This window comes from Cibotium barometz, chromosome 39 (genome assembly GCF_041138505.1).
Source record: "Cibotium barometz isolate CiBa-2024 chromosome 39, ASM4113850v1, whole genome shotgun sequence".
NCBI lineage: Eukaryota > Viridiplantae > Streptophyta > Polypodiopsida > Cyatheales > Cibotiaceae > Cibotium > Cibotium barometz.
In genome coordinates, this window is record NC_141084.1 from 40,468,906 (window position 1) to 40,477,810 (window position 8,905).

Consider the following 8,905-nt stretch of genomic DNA (forward strand, 5'->3'; position numbering starts at 1 on the left):
TTGCCGGGAAATCTCGTAAAGAGATAGATGCCTTGAAGCAGAGGCTGCATCAAACCTTTGATATGAAGGATTTGGGTGATGCAAATCACATCTTGGGTATGCGGATACTTCGGGACAGAAATCAGCATGTGTTGTATTTGTCTCAGAAGGAATACATTGGCAAAGTCTTGCAGAGGTTCAATATGGACGGGGGGAAGAAGACTAGTACTCCTTTGCCTCCATATGTGAAACTCAGTGCTATGGACAGCCCACAGTCAGATAGAGACAGGGCTGATATGGCCAAGATTCCGTATGCTTCAGCTTGTGGCAGTCTCATGTATGCCATGGTTGCTACTAGGCCGGACATTGCATTTGCAGTGGGAGTGGTTTCTAGATACATGGCCAACCCTGGCAAGAAGCATTGGGAAGCAATGAAAGGTGTCATGAGATACCTGAAGGGCACACAGGATTTGTGCATTTGCTTTGGCAAACAGGATGCATTAGTGCATGGTTACACGGATTCGGATTATGCCGGTCATCCAGATAACCGGAAGTCTACTACCGGTTATGTATTTACATTCACAGGAGGTGCTGTGTCATGGATATCCAGGATGCAGAAGTGCACTGCCTTATCTACTACAGAGGCCGAGTATATTGCAGCCACAGAGGCTTGCAAGGAGGCATTATGGCTATCTCGGTTAGTGGTTGATTTGGGTTATACAGGGGATATTCCATTGTTGCATTGTGACAGTCAGAGTGCCATTCAGTTGGCAAAGAACCCTGTTTTTCATGCAAAGACGAAGCATGTGGATGTGAAGTATCACTTCATCAGAGAGGTGATAGAGAACAAGCAAATTCAGCTTGTTAAGATTCACACGGATGACAACCCGGCTGATCTGTTGACAAAGAGTTTGCCTCCGGAGCGGTTTGCTCATTGCAGACACTTGATGGGCATTGGATGAGGCCATTTTCAGCCTTGATATGGCCTTGTATATTATCATGTACATGCTGATTTTTTCTTTTCCTTTACTTAAGGGCACTTTGCCTTTAAGTGGGAGGTTGTTGGGGTAAAGGCGTTATGCCCACCCTTATAGTGTGTACAAGCCCATAAGTTATAGTACATAGTACACTTAGTACTTTTAATGTACTAAGTGCACTATGTGTACTAGTGCAATATACATGTGTGATAGGGGAGTCACACACTCATGCTTTTCATGAGTTGACTTATCCCCACAACTCTCTCTCTCTCTCTCCCTTGCTTCTCTGTGTATGTCTCCCATGAATGAACTCTAAACCCTAATTCTAGTTTCTCCCCATCATCAGCTTGGTTTTACCAAGGTTAACAGACAATCCACTGTCCTGTGCAAACGTGTGCAATGCATCCAAATGACGCTGCATCCCCTCTGGAGAATCTGAGATCAGCACAATATCATCAGCATACAATAACATCGGAATCCATGTCCCTGCTAGCTGTGCTCCTCTGTCACCCTCCCGCTCTACATAGTCTAAAACCTCATCCACGTACATCCCAAATAAGGTGGGAGAAAGGGGGCAGCCCTGTTTCACCCCAATACTGGAGTGAACCATCTCAGGTATACCCACAGTAGTACGTACCTGCCCCACAAGTGTCCTGTATAAAGCCATGATTCCCCAAATCAGCTCTGTGGGCACTCCCATCTCTTGTAGTCTGCGCATCAGTCTGGCTCTTGGTACTGTGTCAAAAGCTTTGCGGAAATCCACAAAGCAACAATTAATCCTCCTGCCATATAATCTGCCCTCCTCAATAATAGCTCTGAGTGTCAAGATATGGTCAAGAGTGGAGAAACCTCTCCTGAACCCTGCCTGCCCTGATGCATGTATGCCCTCTCTCTCTACCCATCTACTGAACTTCTGCTCAAGAATAGATGCATGTAATCTAGCCAATGTGTGACCAATCATGATGGTACGATAATTCCCAGGAAGCATGGGATCCCCTGACTTGAAGATAGGCACAATCGTGGACATATTCCAAGTCTCAGGAAAACCCTCACACATGGCTCGGTTGAACATCATAGCAATAAGCTCTGCAAGCATATCTCTGGCATGAATAAAGTGTTCTGCTACCAAACCATCATGATCATATGCTTTCCCAGTCCTCATCCTGTCAATAGCTTTCCTTACCATCTCAGCTGTAAAGAAAGCACATGTCTCTGGGCATGGCTCCGATGGGTCTTGCAGGGGCGGCTGTCCTACTCTGCTGTGTACAGGGATGCTGCATACTCACCCCAAATCTTTGTGGAGGTAATGGCTGGTGATGGTGAATGCTCAACAATATGGCGCTCTCTCGATCCTTGAGCATCGCTCACAATCGAGAATTTGGCGAGAGCCCAAAAAGCATCAAGCATCTTTGAGACATCCCTATGGCCCAAGTGCTGGGAAAACTCTAGCGATTGCTCTCGCACCAAGGCAAAAGCCGCCTCAGAGGTCCAATCTTGAGAAGCAGAGCCACAGAGCCGGAAGGAGAAAGCGACTGCTGAGTCCATAGCCTCGCCCCCCCTCGCTGCAAGAAAGAGGACGTGGACTTGGAGCTTCGTAGCTGGAAGCTCAAACTTAAAGTCGCCAAAATACCACGTGAATCCATAATCAAAATGCTCCCCTCGCAAAAAAGAAATCAAAGCTCGGTGTCGCAAGGGGAGTTGCTGACAACGGGGAGGTGCTGACAACCAGTGAGGGGCGTCTGGCCGTCGCCTCATCCCTGGAGGAGTGGCTCAAGGAAAAAGCAACTGCCTCACAATCGGAGAAGAAGCGCCAGCGGGGATGGGGGGGTGGGGGCGGGGGCGGGGGGGAATTAGCCTGGGGGGCTGGGGACATGCGGCTGGGGAAGGGAGGAAGGGGGGGGGAGACGAGAAGATGGGGGGGGCGAGGCGGGAGCGGGGGGGTGGCTGTGAGGTGGGGGGAGGCTGAGAGGTGGGGGGAGGCTGAGGGGCTGGCTGGCCCTCCTGTCCCCCAACCATGGAGGGCTGGGAAGCCGGCGGGTGCTCGGACATAGCCTCACGGCCAGGTCGCGGGCCCTCGTGAAGGACATCAAATCTGTTTCTAGTGGGAACCTACTGCTGGGCTGGAGCGGCAGGCCTCAGAGCTGCTGCCTGTCGTCCCCCTGTACCTGTACTTGTCCGCCATTGCTCTGGCGCAGGCTGCCAACCTTGCTCGGTAGCTTGCGCCAAAGTACCTGCTATCGAACTAGTACCTGCTGATGAGGTCCCAGGCGATGAGGTCCCAGGCGGTGAGGGCCCAGGCGGAGCTGTCGTGTCAACCCCCTGTGATCCCCGCTGAGGGCCCGCCGGCGGCTGGGTAGTACGAGGCCGGCCCTCTAGCAAGATGTCCCATCCCGTGACAGATGAAGCAATGGTTGGACTCCACCCGCTGCAAGAGCGAACTCCCACTGAGGATGGGGAGCATGATCTCCTTCGGTAGGTCGTGTGGATCTGGAATGATGACCCGTATCGAAGGAAGGCCTGCAGCCTTCGCTACCACCGAGGCTGCCGTGCGGGGAGACTCGAGGACGGCGTTGAATGCCCGGCCAAGTTGCGGAGGAAGGTGAAGATACTCTCGTCGACGGCCGGGGAAACTGACTGTCACTGGAAAGCCAGTCTCCTCTCTAAGAGTATCGGTGGCTGGGTCGAATCCATGGCGCCAGGGCCTAAAGTGCACCCGAGCTGTGCGAAGCGTGAGGGGACTTTGATATAGTACTCTGGTCACCATCTGGGGGGTTTCAAGCTCTATCTGGTAGTAACCCCGTCCCAACATCTGGACATCTACTATCTTGCCTGAATCTGCGAGCAAGCAAACGTGGAGAAGGTCTCGAATCTCCTCTCTGCCAGGGCGGCTACCAATGACCTTGCAGACCATAGATGTGTCCTGCAACCTATCAATCTCTGCTATGAGGCTCACTTTCTCCTCCGGGGAGAGAGACAGTCGGAGGGCGTCCTCGGCGGGGACGGTCGAGGGGGCTACTGTGGAATCTCTCTGTGAAGGAGGTGAGTCCGCCATCCGTGCCTGCTGGCGGGGACGGAAGAAGGCAGGAGAGGACTATCGGGCAGGAAACTTGCCGGAGACACACACACACACACAACACCTACACATGCCCGAAGGCCTAGACCCAAGAGAACCCACTCAGTCACTCCACACTAACCCTCCACTCCTAAACCCACCGAGACAAACAAACACACTAAAGCTCAACTCCTAAAACCTACTCACACAAAAACACAGAAACCCTACACACACTCACACCCACCCAAACACACACACACACACACTAACACACTCCCGGCAACTTTGGCAGCCCGACACGAAGGGGGGAGGCAGGCGCGAGGAGAGGAAAAGCGCGCAAGTAAGAATCAGCACGCAGCCAGGCGCACCGCGATGGCCAGGTGCAGAGGGGTGGCGAGCAGGAGGCGACGCGATGAGGGGGGCTGAGGGGTGGCGAGGAGATGGGCGCAATGGAAGGGGGGTGGCGTGCGGCCCGCAGCGAGTGAGCTCGTCACTTCAACTCCTGTAAACTTTGTATTCTCTTAAGTGCTAATGAATTTAAATGAACATATCCACAACTTGATTGGTGAGTGCATTGAACGATGAAGAAATTACAGGGTAAAATTCAAAGCAGAACTGTAAGCTCGATTATTGTCAAAGAAAAAGTAAATTGGCGTGTGTGCATGCATATTTTTGTTGTGTATGTGTGTGTGCGTGTTTGGGATCTGTAATGCAAGCTTTGCAATCCATACCGTAGGACTCCAAAGCTGCAGTTTCTATGGAATATTCCTTCTCACAAAAGCTTTCGGGTCACATCAGAAGACACGCTACCAGAGTTACGCTTCTGTGCTGTGTCCTCAGCATTCATTGCTAGTGAGTAGTGCTTCATCACAGGTGCAGAACCTGGCTGCCATTAAGGCTAAGTGAACCGGTGCAATGCCTGGCTACGGTGAAAAATTTAACCTCAACTTCTGGCTTGCTGTTATTAGTATTAGCACATGCTTGGTTGTATGTGTTGGTGCCTCCATGGATCTATTTTAGCCTTCATGAGAGTTGTGTCAAATGCATTCTCATAGTGATAATGATTTGTATTCTCATGGTTGTGTTTGCTTGGTGAAAAATTTAACCTCAACTTATGGCTTGCTGGTATTAGTATTAGCACATGCTTGGTTGTATGTGCCGGTGATTCCATGGATCTACCTTAGCCTTCATGAGAGTTATGTCAAATGCATTCTCATGGTGATAATGATTTGTATTCTCATGGTTGTATGTGGTTGTTTGTATCACGGAAGGAATTCCTCAACAAGATATGGTGTGTATTTTGTGTGTTGACAAGTAGAAATTAGTTGTGCATGCACAGCAGGCAGCAAATTCAGAATTTTTGTTTGCTATTTTGCGAGTGTCATTGCAGGTCCGTGTTAAAGCTGCTATAAACAAGCAGTCGAAGCCTCGATTGATAGGTTCAAACTGCCCTAGCATTATCAAACCTGGTGGATTACAAACCTGGAAGAATTAGAATTGTGTCTCGATCGGGAACTTTAACTTCTGAAGCTGTAAGTATTTTTCAAGCTCCTTTGCAAATTTAGTCTTGATGAATCACTGTGGGGAAATGTGTACATGCTGTTGAGTCCTAGCGTTGCAGGTTTTCCAAACAACGCCGGTGGGTTTGGGCTAGTCAATCTGTGTAGGGATAGGAGGCATTCCCTTTAACGGCACAAACTTTGTTGACTGCCTCAAGCAATTAAACTGAAGGTATGGTATGACCTACCTTTATTAAGTGTGGATGCATCCGTTGGCTTCACGCTCTCAGTCTTGCTGGTGCTATTCATTAACCTCCGAGTATTTTCATGTATGTCACTCAGCAAGGATTGGCAAGCCTTTTTTTTTTGGGCCTGTCAGTACACCACAGCTATTTTATTATCATTTATTGAATGATAATAAAATAGTGCCTAATTATTTATAGTGCCTTTCAACTGTAGCTGTTGTTTGAATGAATCTTCTCTAGTAGAATTTTCACCTGTAGATGCTTTCTTAATTATTTTCTGGATATGGTTTCTTGTGAGCTTTCTGCAAATCAAATTCTAAATGATCTTAATGAGTAGATATAAGCTTGTGAATACTGTTTCTTTTGTGTTGTGATGATGTGGTTTTCTCATTTGTTTCTCTACTCAGAAGGTTTTTTTCTTTTCTTTTCTTTGTTTGGAATAATGAAGAGAATGGTCCGTCCTTGTCGTACAAGTCTTCCACGACCTCTGATAAGAAGGATGGTGGAAGCGGGAGCAGTACAGGAAAGATGCATTGGTGAAGATCTATCCATTTTACGCGTCGTTGATGGTATAGGCGCACCGTCCTGGTCGTTATTCCAGGATTGGGCGTCGGATCTTGGAGAAGTGGATCCCTTAGTCCATGCGGTGGTCTCTCCTTCAAATGCGATCATCGCAACGGCTTTGATGTCATTGCATTGGCCGTTGTTTGTTGAGGCTAATAGTATCATTAGCCATTATGCGCCTTTGCACATACAGGCATTTGCAGCCGGTGCACCGGCAATTCTAGGTCCGCTTGCAGCTCCTCAAGTTCCTATCCCTGTCCATCATGCCAAAGTTGCTGTCTGTGCTGTAATCGAGACTATCCAAAATCCTCCCGCCAACTATCCTACCATCACTGGACTTGGCGCCGGTAGCTATATTTGTAATGTTATATATCAGTGGAGGAATGCAGCAGTGACAGTTCCTGTATTCAAACGGTGACAGTTAAATGTATTCAAACCTGGCTAATTGAGACGTACTCTTACTTTCAACTACTTATTTGTTGTACTAATTCTTTCTATTTTGGTACTTCCCTTAGTGCTAGACTTCATTACGGCTGAGTCTGCCCTTTGTGTGAATATATGCTTTTATGTGTTTGTGTGTGTGTGGAGTGCGTATGTGAGAGCATATCTTGATACAGAGTTCTACACCCACTATTGGGCACTGATGACGTTAGTGGGGATGTCGTAGTATCTAGTCCATACAATGCATAATGGACTTAGTTATATAGTCTTGTGGATGACTACCATGAGTATATAACATGTACGTTCCTAAAAGGTGAATTTGGGTATGTTTCTGGATTCATCTAGGTATATATTTTAGCCGTATTAGTGGACATGCAGATTTCACATCGTGAAATTTTCGTCCGAGTTGCGGCCATTTGATATTGTGCTAATACTTTCTATCTTTAGCGATGCATTTGCTCTATCAACTACTTATTTGTTGTACTAATTCTTTCTATTTGCTACTTCCCTTAGTGCTAGGCTTCATTATGGCTGAGTCTGCCCTACATCTTCAAAGGTTTGATACAAACTCAGTATGAAGGCCTTTGTGTGAATATATGCTCTTATGTGTGTGTGGAGTGCGTGTGTGAGAGAATATCTTGATACAGAGTTCTACATCCACTATTGGGCACTAATGACGTTAGTGGGGATGTCGTAGTATCTAGTCCATACTTTGCATAATGGAGTTGATAGTTATAGGATGACTACCATGAGTATATAACACGCACGCTCCCAAAACGTGAATTTGGGCATGTTCTTGGATTTATCTAGGTATATATATTTTGTTACCTAAAGATTGGGGAGGAGATGATACAAGAAGATGGTATTAAAATAATATTGAATAAATAAAGTAGCAATGGCCAATACATTGGGTAGGAAAAAAATCCTAGTTTGACATTAAAGAATAGCTTAATCCTTGGTTATAGAGATAATGAGTTAAATCATATTTAATTTAACAAATTACACTAGAGGGTTATGTTCTCAGAATTAGCTTTGTGTTGGCTTTGTGTTGCTAGTGTGACATTTAGGGTATCTTGCTTAAATTGCGACCTACAAAAAAAAGAATACAGCTAATTCTTTTGGTAGGAAGATGCTACGTGATATGAGGAATATTCTTGTTCACACTCCATTGTATGCATCTCTTTTGCTACACCTCTGTGTATTTAGGTACCGTCAAGAGTTCCTCAACTAACCATGTTTTGGGCTAAATAGCTTCACCTATCTATCAAATATAAGAACCATGTTAAGATGAACTAATTATATTTAAAATGTATAGGATTACAATGATTAGATTGATAAGAGTCAACTCAACAAAATAACAGTGTTATGATAACAACGTAATTAAATTATTTTTATTGAAAAATAAGACAACATAATTTTAGAAGCTATTTTTCACCCACACATTTCATGTGCCCTCCAAATGTGTGTGCATGATCATTGGCATGCCCTAGAATACCATGACTCACCATAATAATAATAATCCAATTTTTGACCTTAGTCAAAATGGCCTTTTGAAAGGGACTACTTAATTTGGAGAAGAGGAGGTGTGAATTTGTATCTTTAAAGACATGGTCAATAATATCTCCAAATCGACCTACAAATTAAGAAAAAGATATAAATGATGTTTTATTATGGAGGATTGTGAAGCCTTTACTTGCTTTCAATGTGGAGCATTTGTTAATCCTTCCCTAGTTTCGTAGAGGGAAGCCAATAATTCCATTGTGTTAAAAGAAAGCGTCTTTTCTTAAAGCTTTTATAAAATTATTTATAGCGTTATCCTTGGTGTTAGGATGGTGTAGTACTTTCTTGTCAATTCTTGATTAATTAACACATTATATTTAGCGTAATTGAATGATAAGATGAATACATTTTGCTTATTGAAAAACCTAAACATGAATGTATTATCAAATGTAAGAGCATTCTCAATTATTAAGATAGACTTGTTTATCAAACAGATTGTTTCAGCCCAACAACTTTTTGGAAAATGTTGGACTTTCATTGCATATCACAAAACTTTGTTTCTTCATATTTCTACCTTTATTTGTTAGAGAGTGTAAAATGGAGAGTCGTGTAGAGATAGGGGTAGTACGCCACACCCTACTCTAGCAG

The 8,905-nt window shown here is 45.4% G+C and overlaps 1 long non-coding RNA gene across 2 annotated transcripts in view; it reads left to right on the plus strand.

The window, feature by feature from the left end:
- The window catches only part of LOC147616088 (uncharacterized), a 73,197-nt gene extending 66,413 nt beyond the window's left edge, over nt 1-6,784 (plus strand). For both annotated transcript variants that reach the window (XR_015262597.1, XR_015262596.1), the window contains 3 exons: nt 5,399-5,540; nt 5,630-5,739; nt 6,201-6,784. This is a non-coding gene — a long non-coding RNA (uncharacterized LOC147616088). The remainder of the gene's footprint in view (nt 1-5,398; nt 5,541-5,629; nt 5,740-6,200) is intronic.
- The last annotated feature ends 2,121 nt before the right edge of the window (nt 6,785-8,905 follow it).